The sequence below is a fragment of the Schistocerca serialis genome, chromosome 2, assembly GCF_023864345.2.
Source record: "Schistocerca serialis cubense isolate TAMUIC-IGC-003099 chromosome 2, iqSchSeri2.2, whole genome shotgun sequence".
Taxonomy (NCBI): domain Eukaryota; kingdom Metazoa; phylum Arthropoda; class Insecta; order Orthoptera; family Acrididae; genus Schistocerca; species Schistocerca serialis.
The window spans coordinates 746213181-746232084 of NC_064639.1; the positions used below are offsets into that span (position 1 = coordinate 746213181).

General features: G+C 45.3%; 1 protein-coding gene across 1 annotated transcript in view; it reads right to left on the reverse strand.

The window, feature by feature from the left end:
• LOC126455690 (sodium-dependent nutrient amino acid transporter 1-like) overlaps nucleotides 1–7660 on the reverse strand; it is a 180965-nt gene extending 173305 nt beyond the window's left edge. The window contains exon 1 of the mRNA XM_050091457.1: nucleotides 7554–7660. The gene's annotated coding sequence lies outside the window, so the exon portion shown is untranslated. The remainder of the gene's footprint in view (nucleotides 1–7553) is intronic.
• Nucleotides 7661–18904: the final 11244 nt, after the last annotated feature.

Sequence of the window (18904 nt, forward strand, 5' to 3'; positions counted from 1 at the left end):
GATGACCTGAGCTGTTATGTCCCATGGTGCTCAGAGCCATAAGCTGCCCTAATTTCGATAGTGGTGTCCCGGGCGGCCGCAATAGAACTGGGGTCAGAGGTCCCAATACAAGGGCCCTTATATTCGTGATATGTTTCCCGATTCTGATACATTTCGGTGCTGATAGGTTGGTTCATTGTATAAATGAATGGACAGGTCGCCTGCGAAATGTTTAGGTGTCATATGATTGGATAATACATACATGTACCGTTCACGAATGAAATGTAGTGGTTATTATATCAGGGGTCCTATTTCACTGCATGTGACCTTGCCCTAAATAGAGAATACCTTCACAATCAGCATGAACGATGCCATGATATAAAGCGAGGATTATTGGCTCAAGTGTTTCTCGACATTCTCGTGCCTTGCCTCGGAGTGTTCGAAATTTTACCGTAACTACGAGGTGACGTGACCTTTTTTACATGCTTGAGTGTGTCTGACGTAGGTGTTTGTACACCCAAGCTAACCTCTGTGCCACGTGACATGCGGCGAGAGGAGGTAGCCCAGTTTGTGTTGAAGTGATGTTTTGTGATGGTAGCTATCAATCTTCATTACTGAACTGAAATTTGACATCTTCTATTACAATCCGGGACAGTCGTTGCCAACCACTGTTATCAACACGTTATTGCCAATGGCTGTTTCTTGAATCGAAGTACTTGAAAACCTATGAATACGAGCGTGCTTTTTTTTCTATCATCGCGTGTTGAATGAAGGACTACAAGTCCGTGGCTATTGCCTGCATAGGAAGGCTGCAAAGGCGGAACGTCAGTTTTCAAATATTGTAGTGTGAACAACGCACAGAATAATGTGATCAGTTCGGCCAGATTCAAGCCGCATTGTCGTGTTCAACGAGCGCCTAACTTCCCAATTTGATATTAGGTCGAAGAAAATGTGAACAATTGCATCAAGTACGTTATACTAGTTACCCAAGGTAACTGATGTTCTCAGTATATGTAAATGAATTATCAGACAGGGTCAACAGCTTTATTACACTGTTCACAGAACGCTGTCGGAGCAATATGATCCTAAAGAAATGCAGAGCGACTTAGAAAATATTTTCACTTGGTGTAGTGAATGGCTGGTTTCTTTTACTGTGGGTAAATGCAATGTCAGTGAGAAAGAATCAACAATGCCCTATTACAAGATTAACGTTATGTATTGAAAAATGAAGTATGCAGAATTAATCAGCTACAGCTATAGCTATAAACAGCTACAGTAGTACAAATTAGTATAAAGGCATGGATATTTGAACGAAAATTAGCATTGCCAGTTGGAATATTGCGCACAGTGTATATCAAATAATGTAAGATCCACTATATTGACACACGCAATCAAATGGTATCGCATTTGAGTCAGTTGCACAGTATATGACAAGACACAACTGTTCGGGTGGTAGAGGGTGGAACTCGGTATGCCGGACGGAGTGGCCGAGCTGTTCTAGGCGCTACAGTCTGGAGCGGCGCGACAGCTACGGTAGCACGTTCGAATCCTGCCTCGGGCATGGATGTGTGATGTCCTTAGGTTAGTTAGGTTTAAGTAGTTCTAAGTTCTAGGGGACTGATGACCTCAGATGTTAAGTCCCATAGTGCTCAGAGCCATTTGAACCATTTTTTTGGAACTCGGTATAAATGCTCTGTGCGGTGTGTGAGTACGACTCTTCCCGCAAGTAGGATAGTGCGTATTGCGTACATAAGCCGCAATTGTGACGCAGCTACGCGGTAAACTTTTACCATATGTTGAAAAAGCAAAAATCGTCAAAACGCCAAGAAGTTGAAACCTGCAAGTACATTGATTTATGATTTCGTAAAATTCGGCGCACGATATAGACAGACGGAAAGTGTGGATAAAGCTGAAAATTAACTGAGGCATCGAAATTGTTTCTGCGCAAAGCAAGGGCTACAAAACGTTATCCTTCTCAACCTGTTGCTGATTTGCAGTCGCCAGTAACTTCCAGACGTGTACGAGAAATTTTGTCAAATGAAAGCATTTTGCATTCAAGAAACGACTACAGGATCCTGCTCTAGCATCCAAACATAATAGGCTAGATTGAGACTCAGTGACAAGAAGAAGTTTAATTTGGATGGTCTGGATGATTTTCAGTATGATTGGCATGATTTGAGAACAGAGCGGCAGTCAAGAATGAGCAGATATTTTGGTGGTGGAAGTGTTACGATTTGGGCAACATTCTGCACCAAATGTAAATCACGCATTGCTTGGATGAATACTAGAATGAACTTTAATATGTACGCTGAGATGCTAGAGACAGAATGGGTTACAATGTATGAAGACCTAGGGCACGACAGTGTAATTTTTCAACAAGATAATACATTCGTGCAAGTTTCTGCACAACAACAAAAAAGTGCTTTCGAAAGATATCAATGTCTTGCGCTGGTCTGCACTTAGCCTGGATTTGAAACCCGCGGAAAACCTTTGGGGAATACTTCCAAGGCACCGCAACGCAAGGCAATTTGAGGACTATGTGAACTGAAAAAGAATGATAGGGAAAGAATAGGCGACAATTTCACTGTGAGAAGTACAAACGATAAGAAAATCAGTGCCGTAGAGAATTTCTAACATAATTGGGAAGAACTGAGGTTGGACAAAGAACTAACACAACAGGACAGTGAGTGCCTTTATACTAATTTCCACGCAGGAAATGCAAACGCCTTATTTTATTACTCGTGTTATGAAGGAAGCTATATAATTCCGTCGTGATTGTTGATGTCTTATACGTATCTACTACTTTCATAACAAATACGATACATGTATGCTTCAGACATTGTATATTACTTTCGCAGGGTCCATGCCTTTATACTGATTTCCACTATTGGATAAAATGTCGCTTATTTTGTGTGAACTATCTGTTTACTATTAAGTTGTCTGAGGGTGCCTTAAAAAGCCGAACTATAAAATAAATATTTTTGTAGAACATGGTTCAGATGGGTCTAAGCACTATGAGACTTAACAGCTGAGGCCATATACAGTCCCCTAGACTTAGAACTACTTAAACCTAGCCAACCTAAGGACATCACACACATCCCTGCCCGAAGCAGGATTCAAACCTGCGACCACATCAGAGGCGCGGTTCCGCACTGAAGCGCCTAGAACCTCTCGGCCACAGTGGCCAGCGTGCGGAACTTGAATACTGTGTATTTCAGTACTTAATATGTCTATGTTCCTCCAGGTACCGAAGGTATAGTCTATAAATATGATTAGTGGTAAATACGTACACTGACACAAATGACGCAAACATGCCAAATCAGTCGTACGTAGTAGTAATGGAACACTTAGTCACAGTGCATCTGTACAGAAAACTGTGTACAAGGAGCTACTGTGGCCAATTCTAGACGATTGTTCAAGCGTTTAGAGATCTTATCAAGGATGCACGAAAGCAAACATCAAGTGAATTCATACACTCACAGTACGTTTATAGTTCGATATAGCCAATAGAAAAGTGACAGAACAAAATTCGGATTTTCGTTAAAAAGAGGCGGCGTTTTTTTGATGAAACCCTACTGCATAATTTTCGGTAATTGGTATTCGAAGAGTACTGTGCGACATTGCTTCCATCGTAAAACAGAGATTATGGCGTGCGTCGAGAGATAGTCAGTTATCCATTGTTCCAAATGCGAATGAAACAGGGCAGAAGATCGGTAATATTCGTGCGACAAAACTCCATCACCCAATGTACAATGGCTTGTGAAGTAGATGCAGACGTAGAGACGCCTGTAATATCGACTAGCTAATCGCCACTTGGGAAATTCTGACTACGTAATATGAGTGCGCTTCAACATGCAAGCTTTACAACGTCTAATGTCCACAGGCTACGTTCTGTTGGCTAGCGTTGCTGCCCTTATGTGGCGCGGTCCTGAATTCGATTCGCGGGCGCGTCGGAGAATTTCTTCGCTTGGGGCTTAGGTATTCGTGTTGGCCTACTCATTTCATCTCATCTTCATCACAGACTCGCAGGTCACCGCCGTGGCGCGAAACGCACTGAGCTGCACCAGGTGGTCCAACAACCCCGGGTCAGGATCGTCACAATGCCTAGCTTCTGTAAAAACTCAAGGAAACAAGTCATCAGTGGCGCTAAAGCACATCCTACGTCCAGATCATCGTACGGTAGCAGAAACGTGATATGTCAGTCATTTACTACCACGACACCTTACAAAAAGGAACAATTCTCACAGAGTCGCTTACATTGCCTCCCATAAGCCAACGCATTTGGTTCTTTTATGTCCGAGCGACGTACTAGTTAGCGAAATGATCTCGAATTCGGATGGAATTAAGTTCAAATCACCCTAACTCTTCTAAGAGCAATGGCAGATCGTTTCTCCTCGAGAGTCCATCTCCGATTGCCTTTTCTATCCTGTTTTCCGACTTTATGACCTCATAGAGATGGAACAATTAACACCATACTGCCTTCCTTCGTTCCTTTCGGCGGTTGTTGGTGGTTCTGTTATGAAAGTTTAACGTGTTCACATTGAGCATGTCCTCGAGCAATTTTCCGGTAGGCACTAGGTTTTCCCGCGCCGAAGATCATTTTCAGAACCCTGAAGCATACAAAACAGGTTTTCCTCGTGCATTCAACAGTCGGAAGTAGGTAATATTGTGAACTGCTTTAAAAATGGAGATACTGTATGTATCGGTACGCCAAAAACGTTCGACGGGTACAACTAGAAGAGATGGAAAACCATACATAAGGCAGTTCACAATAATTTTTGACAACATTTCTCGAGGAGAACAGCGGTTTGAATAAAAGTACTTTAAAAATGGACACACAAACAGCCTCGACCGCAAAAACATTTATTTTGATGGTAACCGGTTTCGGTCGTTTTTTGGGCATTCTCAGACACTCATATCATGAGTTTTGGTCAGTTTTTGACCATCCTCAGACCCTCATACCACGATGGTAGACGGTGGCGGTGAATGGAGCGGGTATTTTAACTCCACGAACCTTTAGCAGCTGACATTCGTGGAGTTACAACACCCGCTCCATTCATCGCCACCGTCTACCATCGTGGTATGAGGGTCTGAAGATGGTCAAAAAGTCAAAAACTGACTAAAACTGGTTAACATCAAAATAAATGTTTCTGCAGTCGAGACTTTGTGTGTGTTCATTTTTAAAGTATTTTTAGCCAAAACGCTGTTCTCCTCGAGAAATGTGGTCAAAAATGATTTTGTTGTAAGCCTATCCATCGAACTTTTTTGGCCTACCGATACATACAGTATCTCCAATAACGATAAACGATTTTTTGTCACAGACTGCTGAAGAGCAACATGTTCGAATACAATACTGCTAGAACTATCACAATGCAAGCGTTCACAAACGTTCTTAAGAAGCCAGCTTCTACTGCAGTACTGTCAAACATTCAACTATTTCAGGAAGGAAACAACCCATAATTCTGCCGTCGTATTCCCCTTATCGCTTTGTCCTTGGTCATAAAGTAACGTATAAACAGCCCGCCCGGTTAGCCGTGCGGTCTAACACACTGTTTTCGGGCGGGAAGGCGCGCCGGTCCCTAACACGTATTCGCCCGGCGGATTACTGTCGAGGTCCAGTGTGTCGGTCCGTCTGTGGATGGTGTACGGCGCTTTTCCATCTGCCTCGGCGAATGCGGGCTGGTTCCCCTTACTCTGCCTCAGTTACACTGTGTCGGCGATTGCTGCGCGAACACTTTCTCCACGTAGGCCTACGCGTACACCATAATTACTCTACCTCGCGAACGTTGGCGATACACTGGTCTGGTGTGATACGTCCACTGGAGACCGAACCGCAAAATAACCTTGGGTTCGATGTGGGGCGGGGATGCGGTGAGTGGAGTGCTGTAGCCTGTTGTGGGGTTGTGTACCAGTGAGGACTACGGCGGGGACGAAGCCTCTCCGTCGGTTCTCGGTCCCCAGTTCCATACAATACAATGCAACGTATCATACATTAAACCAAACATCACTAATAAACCGTTGTGTTTGCCACAAAAAGTTGTTTTCTACCCCTATCATTTTATATTTGTTTATGCTACTGCTGTAAGTCCTTGTACCGACCTTCTCGTCATTCCACCATACACTTTCCTACGAACAATTCTTTATGCAAATGAATCGATGAGTTATGTTGATGACATGTCGATCTACAACGAATTGAATTGCTCGTATAACGTAACGCATAGCACAGTAGCTTACGAGGGAGAGAGGGAGAGAGAGAGACAGGTAAGCCAGACTGCGGTACTAAAACGGTACTAAAGATAAGTAAAACAAGAAGAAGAATATCCATTTACAACGCATAGGTACGTTTAACATATGGCTGTTAACACAAGTCAGCAGTAAATTCGTTATAGACTCTGATGGAAAGCCGGTAACGTTACTGCGAAGGTCTTCAGTACCTGACGGTGCTGTTTACACAGTGAAAGTACTATGGCACTGATTCTGCCAGCCAGTCATAAATTAAAGGAACGTTAAGGAAACTCTCACAAAAGAGAGTATCTCCGTATCAGCTGATTTACCACTAGAACAACCTGAAGTTTCACTTACTTCGCGTTAACTATTCGAAACGACGAAAAGCAGAACCAGAACCTGAGTTTCATATCAGCGCACACTCCGCTGCAGAGTGGAAATCTCATTCTGGAAACATCCCCCAGGCTGTGGCTAAGCCATGTCTCCGCAGTATCCTTTCTTTCAGAAGTGCTAGTTCTGCAAGGTTCGCAGGAGAGCTTCTGTGAAGTCTGGAAGGTATGAGGCGAGATACTGGCAGAAGTAAGGCTGTGAGGATGGGGCGTGAGTCGCGCTTGGGTAGCTCAGTTGGTAGAGCACTCGCTGTCGAAAGGCAAATGTCCCGAGTTCCAGTCTCGGTCCGGGCCACAGTTTTAATCTGCCAGGAAGTTTCAGAACCTGAGGAAACCAAGTACTGGAAGTAATAGTGAATTAAAGCAGTCTATGAAAGGACCTGAAGGAGGAGATTAAATAATTCAAGAGTGGACAAAGATTACAATATGCAAAATAGATTATCGAAGGCATCACCTGCAGTTGATGTGTAGAGATTAGGAAAGGGTAAAAAGAGATGAACGAAACGAAAATACTGAGGATGCCAGATTTTACAAATACTCGTAGGAGTGATGATTTCAAACGTTTTTTAAAAGGAGCGTTTTCTAGTATGTGAAGTTTATTTAAAAGCAAAATGGCTCTGAACACTATGGGACTTAATTTCTGAGGTCATCAGTGCCCTAGAACTTAGAACTACTTAAACCTAACTAACCTAAGGACATCACACACATCCATGCCCGAGGCAGGATTCGAACCTGCGACCGTAGCAGTCGCGCGGATCCAGACTGTAGCGCCTAGAACCGCTAGGCCACTCTGGCCGGCTGTTTAAAAGCAGTTTCTCCCATTTTAAGGTGGTGTACATTCGCTAAGAATGTTGGGACTTATTTTCATTGTACCGCTACGTGTTTTAGGGTGGCAGTGCGCTTTGTCGTTACCGCCTCCAGCAGCGACTGTGAGGAGCCCCGCGAGGGACGAGCACTCACCGTGGCCGGGTAGCGGCGCGGCGTCGCGCGCCAGTCCCTGCGTGGGTACTGTGCCGCGGCGGTGCGGCTGCGGTGGTCAGAGCGGTGGGCCGGGCGGCTGGCGGCGGGCGACTGCGGCACTCCACTGAGTCCACCCGAGCGGCGCAGTGCGGCGCCGGACGCCGCCGGCCACCAAGGCCGGCGCGAAAGTCTGCGCTGCGCCGGGGTGGGGCGAGCCGCGCACCGGAACTGCAAGCACGCGCACTCGCCGCAAGCACGCCGAGGCCCTGGCGCAACAGACGGCCGTTCCACTTCGTGTGGCTCCTGCACTTGATTCAGAAACAGTAACGCTACGAGGGGTAGCTGTGCAGGAGTGGATCCAGTGGCGTACGTTGGGGTTGTTGGTTGGGGGGCATAGGGCTGATGCGACTTCCATACTCCTACACTACTGGCTACAGACGCGAAATTTAACCGACAGATAGAAGATTCTGTGATATGCAAATGATTAGCTTTCCAGAGAATTCACACAAGGTTGGCGCCGGTGGCGACACCTACAACGAGCTGACACGAGGCAAGTTTCCAACCGATTGCCTGGTGAAACGTTGTTGTGATGCCTCTTGTAAGGAGGAGAAATGCGTACCATCACGTTTCCGACTTTGATAAAGGTCGGATTGTAGCCTATCGCGATTGCGGTTTATCGTATCGCGACATTGCTGCTCGTGTTGGTCGACAACCAATAACTGTTAGCAGAATAAGGAATCGGTGGGTTCAGGAGGGTAATACGGAACGCCGTGCTGGATCCCAAAGGCCTCGTATCACAAGCAGCCGAGATGACAGGCATCTTAACCGCATGGGTGTAACGGATCATACAGCCACGTCTCGATCCCTGAGTCAACAGATGGGGACGTTTGCAAGACAACAACCATCTGCACCAACAGTTCGACGGCGTTTACAGCAGCAGGGACTATCGCCTCGGAGACCATGGCTGCGGTAACCCTTGACGCTGCATCACAGACAGGAGCGCCTGCGATGGTGTACTCAACGACGAACCTGGGTGCACGAATGGCAAAACGTCATTTTTTCGGATGAATCCAGGTTCTGTTTACAGCATCATGATGGTCGCGTCCATGTTTGGCCACATCGAAGTGAACGCACATTGGAAGCGTGTATTCGTCATCGCCATACTGGCGTATCACCCGGCGTGATGGTATGGGGTGCCATTGCCACTTCGAACAGTGGACGTTGCATTTCAGATGTGTTACGACCCGTGGCTCTACCGGTCATTCGATCCCTGCGAAACCATATATTTCAGGAGGATAATGCACGACCGCATGTTGCAGGTCCTGTACGGGCCTTTCTGGATACAGAAAATGTTCGACTGCTGCCCTGGCCAGCACATTCTCCAGATCTCTCACCAATTGAAAACGTCTGGTCAATAGTGGCTGAGCAACTGGCTCGTCACAATACGCCAGTTACTACTCTTGATGAACTGTGGTATCGTGTTGAAGCTGCATGGGCAGCTGTACCTGTACACACCATCGAAGCTCTGTTTGACTCAATGCCCATGCGTATCAAGGCTGTTATTGCGGCCAGAGGATGTTGTTATGGGTACTGATTTCTCAGGATCTATGCACCCAAATTGCGTGAAAATGTAATCACATGTCAGTTCTAGTATAATAAATTTGTCCAAAGAATACCCGTTTACCATCTGCATTTCTTCTTGGTGTAGCAATTTTAATGGCCAGTAATGCAGATTTCCAGAAAGTAATTGACGCGATGCCGCGCTGCCGACTGTTAACGGAGGTACGAGCATATCAAATAATTTCATAGATTTGTGTGTGCCTGGAAGACTTATTAAGTGGCAGAATCCAGTATGTTGTCCTCGGGGGCGAGGGAGGCAAGAGTATCCTCAGGAGTGTTCCAGGGAAGTGTGACAGGGCCGCTATTATTCGCCATATACATGAATGATGTGGCGAACAGAGCGGGAAGCAATTTGCGGTTCTTTGCTGATGATGCTGTGGTTTACGGTACTGCATCGGAATTGAGCGACCGTAGGGACCTACAGGACGATTTAGACAAAATTTTCACTTGGTCTGAGGAATGGCAGCTACTCCTAAATGTGGAAAAATGTGCGTTTTGCGGATGACTAGGAATATCAAACATGCAATGTTCGGATACAATATTATTAGTGTCCTGCTTCACACAGTCTTGTCGTTTAAATATCTGGGCGTAACGCTGCAAAGCGATGTAAGATCGGACGAGCATGTGAGAACTGTGTTTGGGAAGGCCAATGGTCGACTTCTGTTTACTGGAGAAATTTTAGGAAATAGTGGTTCACCAGTAAAGGAGATCGCGTATGAGACCTATACTTGACTACTGCTCGAGAGTTTGGGATCCGTACCAAATCGGATTGTAGGAAGACATCGAAGTAATTCAGAGCCGGGCAGCTGGATTTGTTACCGGTAGGTCTGAACAACACGTAAGTGTTACGGAGACGCTTCGGGAACTCAAGAGGGAATCCTTGGAGGGAAGGCGAAGTTCTTTTCGAGAAACACTATTGAGCAAATTTAGAGAACCGGCAGTTGAAGCTGACTGGAGAACGATTCTACTGCTGCCAACATACATTGCAAGCTCAAGGACCACGAAGGTAAGGTATGAGAAAGTAGGGCTCTTTCGGAGGCACATGGACAATCGTTTTTCCGTTTTTCCCTCGCTCTATTTGCGAGTGGAGCAGGAAAGGAAATTGCTAGTACAGGGTACCTCCGCCACGCACCGTACCGGTGCTTGCTGAGTATCTACGTAGATGTAGGTGTACGAATCGTAAATCCTCCTCCTCCCTCACCCCCCCCCCCCCCTCAACCCTCCCGAAAAAGACATTTTGGCGTAAGTGTTTATACTTTTACGTGTACCAAGGTCCAAATTAGGTTGGTGTGTTACTAACATTTTTTATTGTATGTTGCAGTTGCGGTTACTGTGGGTTTATCTACCGATTCTCGCGTTTTATTTGAGGTTCACTGTTACTGTTTGAGTTTAGATATGTCATTTTGTCATTTGGAGATAGTGAGTGGAGCTGTGAAAACTAGTAAATGGAGTGCCAAGTGGAGAAATTGGAACATTTCCGACATATACTTCTGTCGAAGTTCAATAGAGAGGTTCACAGCAGCAGGAGCAGCCAGAAACATTTGCGTCGTGTATACGGATAAAGCTATTAGACAGCGCTCGGCAAGAAAATAATTTTCTCATTTTAAGGAGGATCGTTTTAACATTTGTGACTCTCCACGTTCAGGAAGACCTTCAGGGTATTATGACGATCTTTTAAACGCATCAACCCACAGTCATCCACGTCAGTGTACTCGAGAACTGGCAAATGTGATGAACTGTAATCATTCCACCATCTTGCGACATTTGTATGCAATGGGGAATGTTCAAAAATCATGATTATGGGTACTGCATACTCTAACCCAAAATCACACAAGTCAGCTGGTGGCCATACGTTCGTAACATCTCGACCATTGCTATTCTCTGTCGTTACTGGTGACGATAAATGATGTCTTTATGACAACTTAAGGAAAAGAAAGGAATGGTGGATCCCAAATACAGCAGTTCTCAAACATAGCAGTAACTCCCCGTACAAAGACTTGAATGAATCCTTAAAAGATAATATTATGCATCTGGTGGAACAGTGACGAAGTGGTGTACTGCGAATTGCTTCCCCGAGGTGTAACCATCACCGCTGACATTTATTGCCAACAACTGAGACGCCTTGCAGACGTAAACCAAGAACAAGCTGCGTGAAGCGATGCTACTGCACAATAATGCACGGCCGCTTTCTGGTACACTGACAAAAAACGCTATATAGGAGCTGGATTGGGAAGTAACTTCGCACCCCTCTTATTCACCCAATCTTCAGTGCTCAGATTTTCAACTTGTTCGCTCCTTATCGAAGAACCTTCAAGGACCTTCTTTTTCCGTATGAAAATGCACTCCGAACATGGCTCGACGGATTCTTCGCCTCGAAACCACTTGATTTCCACAGTCGCGGAATCGAAAAGTTACCCCAGCGATTAGCAGGCTGTTCTAAATAGTGAGGATTGGGTTAGTTGGGGGGAGGAGACCAGACAGCAAGGTCATAGGTCTCATCAGATTAGTTAAAGACGGGGAAGGAAGTCGGCCGTGCCCTTTCAAAGGAACCATCCCGGCATTTGCCTGGAGCCATTTAGGGAAATCACGGACGCGGGATTGAACCGTCGTCCTCCTGAATGCGAGTCCAGTGTCCTAGCCACTGCGCCATCTAAATAGTGGCGGAGAACATATTATCGATGACTAAAGTCTCTTTTATGTGCATCTGTTATATTGATTAAAATTATGGAAAAACACTATGAATTTATATACCAACCTAATAGCTTGAAAAGTATCGCATGAAAAGTATCGAAAAGTGACCCCCCCTTGGGCGAAACGATAAAATACCTGACGGCTTACCAGAGAGGACATTATCATCGTTGATAAAGAACGTCCGTCCTCAGAGACCAAAAACAGGAAAAGTCAACGTAATATTGGTAAACTGCAGGAGTATCCAGGGCAAGGTTCCTGAATTAGTATCTCTTATTGAAGGAAATAGTGCGCATATAGTATTAGGAACGGAAAGTTGGTTAAAACCGGAAGTGAACAGTAACGAAATCCTAGACACAGAATGGAATATATACCGCAAGGATAGGATAAACGCCAATGGTGGAGGAGTATTTATAGCAGTAAAGAATTCATTAATATCCAGTGAAGTTATTAGCGAATGCGAATGTGAAATAATCTGGGTTAAGTATCAAAGGTGGGTCAGATATGATAGTCGGATGCTTCTATAGACCACCTGCATCAGCAACCGTAGTAGTTGAGCGCCTCAGAGAGAACCTGCAGAACGTCGTGAAGAAGTTTCGTGATCATACTATTGTAATAGGGGGAGACTTCAATCTACCAGGTATAGAATGGGATAGTCACAGAATCAGAACTGGAGCCAGGGACAGAGACTCTTGTGACATTATCCTGACTGCCTTGTCCGAGAATTACTTCGAGCAGATAGTTAGAGAACCAACTCGTGAAGCTAACGTTTTAGACCTCATAGCAACAAATAGACCGGAACTTTTCGACTCCGTGAATGTAGAAGAGGGTATCAGTGATCATAAGTCAGTGGTTGCATCAATGACTACAAGTGTAATAAGAAATGCCAAGAAAGGAAGGAAAATATATTTGCTTAACAAGAGTGATAGGGCACAAATCGCAGAATATCTGAGTGACCACCATCAAACGTTCATTTCTGAGGAAGAGGATGTGGAACAAAAATGGAAAAAATTCAGAAACATCGTCCAGTACGCCTTAGATAAGTTCGTACCGACTAAGGTCCAAAGCGAGGGGAAAGATCCACCGTGGTATAACAATCATGTACGAAAGGTACTACGGAAACAAAGAAAGCTTCATCATAGGTTTAAGAGTAGTCGAATCATAGCTGATAAGGAAAAGCTGAACGAAGCGAAAAAGAGCGTAAAGAGAGCAATGAGAGAAGCATTCAACGAATTCGAACATAAAACATTGGCAAACAATCTAAACAAGAGCCCTAAAAAGTTTTGGTCATATGTAAAATCGGTAAGCGGATCTAAATCCCCTATTCAGTCACTCGTTGACCACGATGGCACCGAAACAGAGGACGACCGAAGAAAGGCAGAAATACTGAATTCAGTGTTCCGAAACTGTTTCACTGCGGAAAACCGTAACACGGTCCCTGACTTCAGCCGTCGCACGGACGCCAAAATGGAAAATATTGAAATAAACGATATCGGAATTGAAAAACAACTGCTATCACTTAGTAGCGGAAAAGCATCCGGACCAGACGAGATACCCTTAAGATTCTACAGTGATTATGCTAAAGAACTTGCCCCCTTTCTATCAGCAATTTATCGTAGATCGCTGGAAGAACGTAAAGTACCTAGCGACTGGAAGAAAGCGCAGGTCGTTCCCATTTTCAAGAAGGGTCATAAATCAGATGCGAATAATTATAGGCCTATTTCGCTTACGTCAATCTGTTGTAGAATAATGGAACATGTTTTGTGTTCTCGTATTATGACGTTCTTAGATAATACAAATCTCCTTCATCATAACCAACATGGATTCCGCAAACAGAGATCATGTGAAACTCAGCTCGCCCTATTTGCCCAAGAAATTCACAGTGCCGTAGACACTGGCGAGCAGATTGATGCCGTATTCCTGGACTTCAGGAAGGCATTTGATACGGTTCCGCACTTACGTTTAGTGAAAAAAATACGAGCTTACGGAATATCGGACCAGGTTTGTGATTGGATTCAGGATTTCCTAGAAGAAAGAACACAACATGTCATTCTTAACGGCTCAGAATCTGCAGATGTAGAGGCAATTTCGGGAGTACCGCAGGGAAGCCTGATAGGACCTTTATTGTTTACAATATACATAAATGACTTAGTTGACAACATCGGTAGCTCCGTGAGGCTATTTGCAGATGACACGGTTGTCTACAAGAAAGTAGCAACATCAGAAGACTCGTACGTACTCCAGGAGGACCTGCAGAGGATTAATGCATGGTGCGACAGCTGGCAGCTTTCCCTAAACGTAGATAAATGTAATATAATGCGCATACATAGGGGCAGAAATCCATTCCAGTACGATTATGCCATAGGTGGTAAATCATTGGAAGCGGTAACGACCGTAAAATACTTAGGAGTTACTATCCGGAGCGATCTGAAGTGGAATGATCACATAAAACAAATAGTGGGAAAAGCAGGCGCCAGGTTGAGATTCATAGGAAGAATTCTAAGAAAATGTGACTCATCGACGAAAGAAGTAGCTTACAAAACGCTTGTTCGTCCGATTCTTGAGTATTGCTCATCAGTATGGGACCCTTACCAGGTTGGATTAATAGAAGAGATAGACATGATCCAGCGAAAAGCAGCGCGATTCGTCATGGGGACATTTAGTCAGCGCGGGAGCGTTACGGAGATGCTGAACAAGCTCCAGTGGCGGACACTTCAAGAAAGGCGTTACGCAATACGGAGAGGTTTATTATCGAAATTACGAGAGAGCACATTCCGGGAAGAGATGGGCAACATATTACTACCGCCCACATATATCTCGCGTAATGATCACAACGAAAAGATCCGAGAAATTAGAGCAAATACGGAGACTTACAAGCAGTCGTTCTTCCCACGCACAATTCGTGAATGGAACAGGGAAGGGGGGATCAGATAGTGGTACAATAAGTACCCTCCGCCACACACCGTAAGGTGGCTCGCGGAGTATAGATGTAGATGTAGATGTAGATGTGACAGGTTCAAGAAACTTTCCACCAAGAAACTCAGGATATCGTCATTCTCAAAACGCCAGCCACAAAATGGTTTCTGCATCTGAGGAAAGAAGAAGAAGTCACTGGGTACTATGTCAGGGGTTAGGTAAAATTTGATAGCCAAAAGAAACTGTTTGTATGTGTCCTATGCAGGATGGGCTGAGACGTTCTCGCGGAGCAAGAACACCCTCTTGGATAGCTTCCCCTCGATACTTCCCGTAATTCCCCAGAAGTTTACATTAGGATGTTCCTTTGACGGTTTGCTCCTTACAAAGCGTAATCTGTTAGTACATCAAGCCAGTCCCAAAAAACGCCTGCATGGTGATAAATGGGTCTTCACTTTCCTCATCGGTGGTGAAGCCGCGTGGTCCAATTGATCGCTTTGTTCTTTTATCCCGGGATCTCAAGGATGCACCAAGGGTGGTAATGCTACTAAAAGAGCATTTCAGGTTGTACAGCTGAAAAATTTCTGCTGCTAACTTCGTGGGCCACGCGGGATTAGCCGAGTGGTCTAGGGCACTGCAGCCATGGACTGTGCAGCTGGTCCCGGCGGAGGTTCGAGTCCACACTTCCTCCCTCGGGCATGGGTGTGTGTGTTTGTCCTTAGAATAATTTAGGTTCAGTAGTGTGTAAGCTTAGGGACTGATGACCTTAGCAGTTAAGTCCCATAAGATTTCACACACATTTGAACTTTTCTTTTTCTTTTTTTTTTTTTTTTTTAGTGGATGCGTGTAATTGCGGAACCTAGGGGACAGCGACCTTTGTGATAATCAAAATGTCGTGGAAGATGCTGCCACACTGATCCATGACTGATTTTTCACTGTTTGCATTACTGTCACAATAAATATATGCCTTTCTTCAGGCGCCGGTCGGCCGCTGTGGTCGAGCCGTTCTAGACGCTTCAGTCCGGAACCACGCGGCTGCTACGGTCGCAGGTTCGAATCCTGCCTCAGGCATGGATGTGTGTGATGTCCTTAGGTTAGTTAAGTTTAAATAGTTCTAAGTCGAGAGGACTGATGGCCTCAGATGTTAAGTCCCATAGTGCTTAGAGCCATTTGAACTATTTGAATCCTCAGGCGCCAGTGTCTCCAGTTCTCTTATTTATCTATTTATTTTCTATTACGATTTCCCGTTATTTACAGATGGTCTGGCACTTCGTTCTTTCACCATTCAGACTTGTTTAACAGCACTGGAAGCGTCTGTGCCAAATAATCACTGTGTCGTATGATGATGCATCGTTGCCGTATACTTCCATCAACTCAAGAATGGACTGTTGCAGTGTTGTTCGGTGTTAAATGCAGAAAACGAATTACAGAACGATACTCAGAATTGTCAGTGTACTGAGGAGGAGGAGGAGATTAGTGTTTAACGTCCCGTCGACAACGAGGTCATTAGAGACGGAGCGCAAGCTCGGGTGAGGGAAGGAAATCGGCCGTGCCCTTTCAAAGGAACCATCCCGGCATTTGCCTGAAGCGATTTAGGGAAATCACGGAAAACCTAAATCAGGATGGCCGGAGACGGGATTGAACCGTCGTCCCCCGAATGCGAGTCCAGTGTGCTAACCACTGCGCCACCTCGCTCGGTTCAGTGTACTGAGCCATTTTCTTTTGGCTCCTGTAGTAGCATGTTACGATACAGAGACGCAGAGATTTCTTTGCATACCAGCATACATGTTTGCATATGGACCTGCAAACAAACAAAAAATTAATTGTACACATTGCGACGCGGTAATTAAAACTGTGTGAGTACTTCTGTTTTTTCTTACAGATAGACAACTCATGATGGATCATCATTACTTCCCTAAGGTAGAACTCTTCTCAGTCGGAAGGTTGGTTCGAGCGTCACTGTAGTTGACTCGGCATAAAGTTAAACCCTGACAGCTGCAGTGGGCTGCACGCGGCAGCTTCAGCGGACCACCTCAACCAACAACGTACCCCGATTTTGTAAGCGTCTCTATGGCAAACGCTTCAGTGTAGTCACTGCTCTGTGGACGGCCACTGTTTTCTCCTGCAGCCGATAACGCTTCGCAGTTGAAAGCTGACAACAGCGGTACGAGCTATGAGCGATCTTCTCACACCGCCTCGACTATAGGCGTCGTGTTGTTGGAGGTGGTGCTCCTCACCTTGCGCCAGCATTGCAAGTGAATAACCGAGTTTTAGTAGGATTTTAAGATGCGTATACATTGGCGATACGAACAGCTCATGAGAATTTGTGTGTGCGTTGCTTGCGATATCCTCGTGAGCCGCTCGGCGCGAGCCGTATGCCGGGGGTTTTTCCGGCACTCATACTGAGACGCTCAAGCTAAGTAGAGGTAGCACTGTTGCGTGCTTATGTGTACGCGTTGACGAGAAATATTGCTCTTTTCCCCTGGCAGTCTATTCCCTTGGCAGCTCATTAGCCGCTCGTTAGCAAGTTGCTCGGAAGTGTGCATTCACTATCGGTCATTTGCCCAGTAAGCTACAGAGCTTTCCTAAATGCAGGTAAGCGTTGGTATCGTTACTTAGGTACGGATGAATGAAACACGAGGTTTACTGCTCCATATGTGACGTATGTGATGGCTCACTTGCTCGTTCGTCATGTAATACGCACTTAACGAGGTAAAAATGGCTCCAATGGCTCTAAGCACTATGGGACTTAACATCTGAGGTCATCAGTCCCCTAGAACTTAGAACTACTTAAACCTAATTAACCTAATGACATCACACACATCCATTCCCGAGGCAGGATTCGAACCTGCGACCGTAGCAGTCGCGCGGTTCCAAACTGAAGCGCCTAGAACCATTCGGCCACATCGGCCGAGGTAATTTTTGGTATTCCATATAGGTTTGACAGCGGTTATGTCCTTATCTCTTCAGTACTCGCACGTTTTTGTCGTTTCACGGCAGTATTACACACTGGAAGTAGAAAGAAGTCAGGGAGGGGGGGAGGGGGGGGGGGCCGTAACCGCAAAATTCGGAGACGAGAGAGGTGGTTTTGGGATGGATTGGATTGTTTGGGGGAAGAGACCAAACAGCAAGGTCATCGGTCTCATCGAATTACGGAAGGAAGAGGGAGGAAATCGGCCGTGCTCTTTGAAAGGCACCATACCGGCATTTGCCTGTAGCGATTTAGGGAAATCACGGAAAACCAAAATCAGGATGGCCGGACGCGGGGTTCCGTCGTCCTCCCGAATGCAAGTCCTGTGTGCTAACCAATGCGCCACCTCGCTCGGTTTGGTTTTGGGGCTGAATACATGAACAAATTGTGAAGTATGGCAGGTACAATTACCACGTTTTTATTCACCAAATATCCGCATGTTTTCATTGAATTTCTTGTAGAGTTGGAAATTTTTGCTAATCTTACATTTAGTAATCATAAAATAATTGTATATAAGTGTAACATTTGCAAATTAATGATAAATAAAGCAATTATATCCGCCAGCTACAGGCATTTGAATATACTATGTACTGTATTACAATCCTTTGTTTTCAAGATGCATGTAAAAGGTGACTATTAACTTCAAATTACCAAATATGCAGCAACCAGTCGCAAAATCATGTTTTATTTATTCACTTTTGCAAATCGATTTCAACTGATTAACAGCCATCATCGGTGTTTTCAACCAATATGTGCCCTGAGTAGCAATACTTTTGTTGTTCAGAAGACTGGTTTATAGTAGCAGCTATACAAGGCTCTTCGTATCTACATTAATACTGCAACCTACATCCGGTTTGCTGTGTCGTCGAGTTTCGAGAGCGGTGCAATAAACATCGACAACCGCAGAGATACTGCCCAGCAAAGCGGTATCACGAGGCGCCAGTGAGATCGTAGGAAGAAGTAGTGCTTCCTGTAGGTCCGAGGCGCCTCTTGCCGCGCCTCTGCCCTGAAAGAGCGTCGCTAGAGGCCAGGAGGGTAGTTCTGGTCGGGGCCGGATCCCGCCCACTTCCTGAAAGTTCCTGCCGGAATAACGTCGTTTTGCTGCCTAATCGCCATGACACAGCCCGTGGCAGCCGTCGGGGAGTCAAGAGACTTCCGT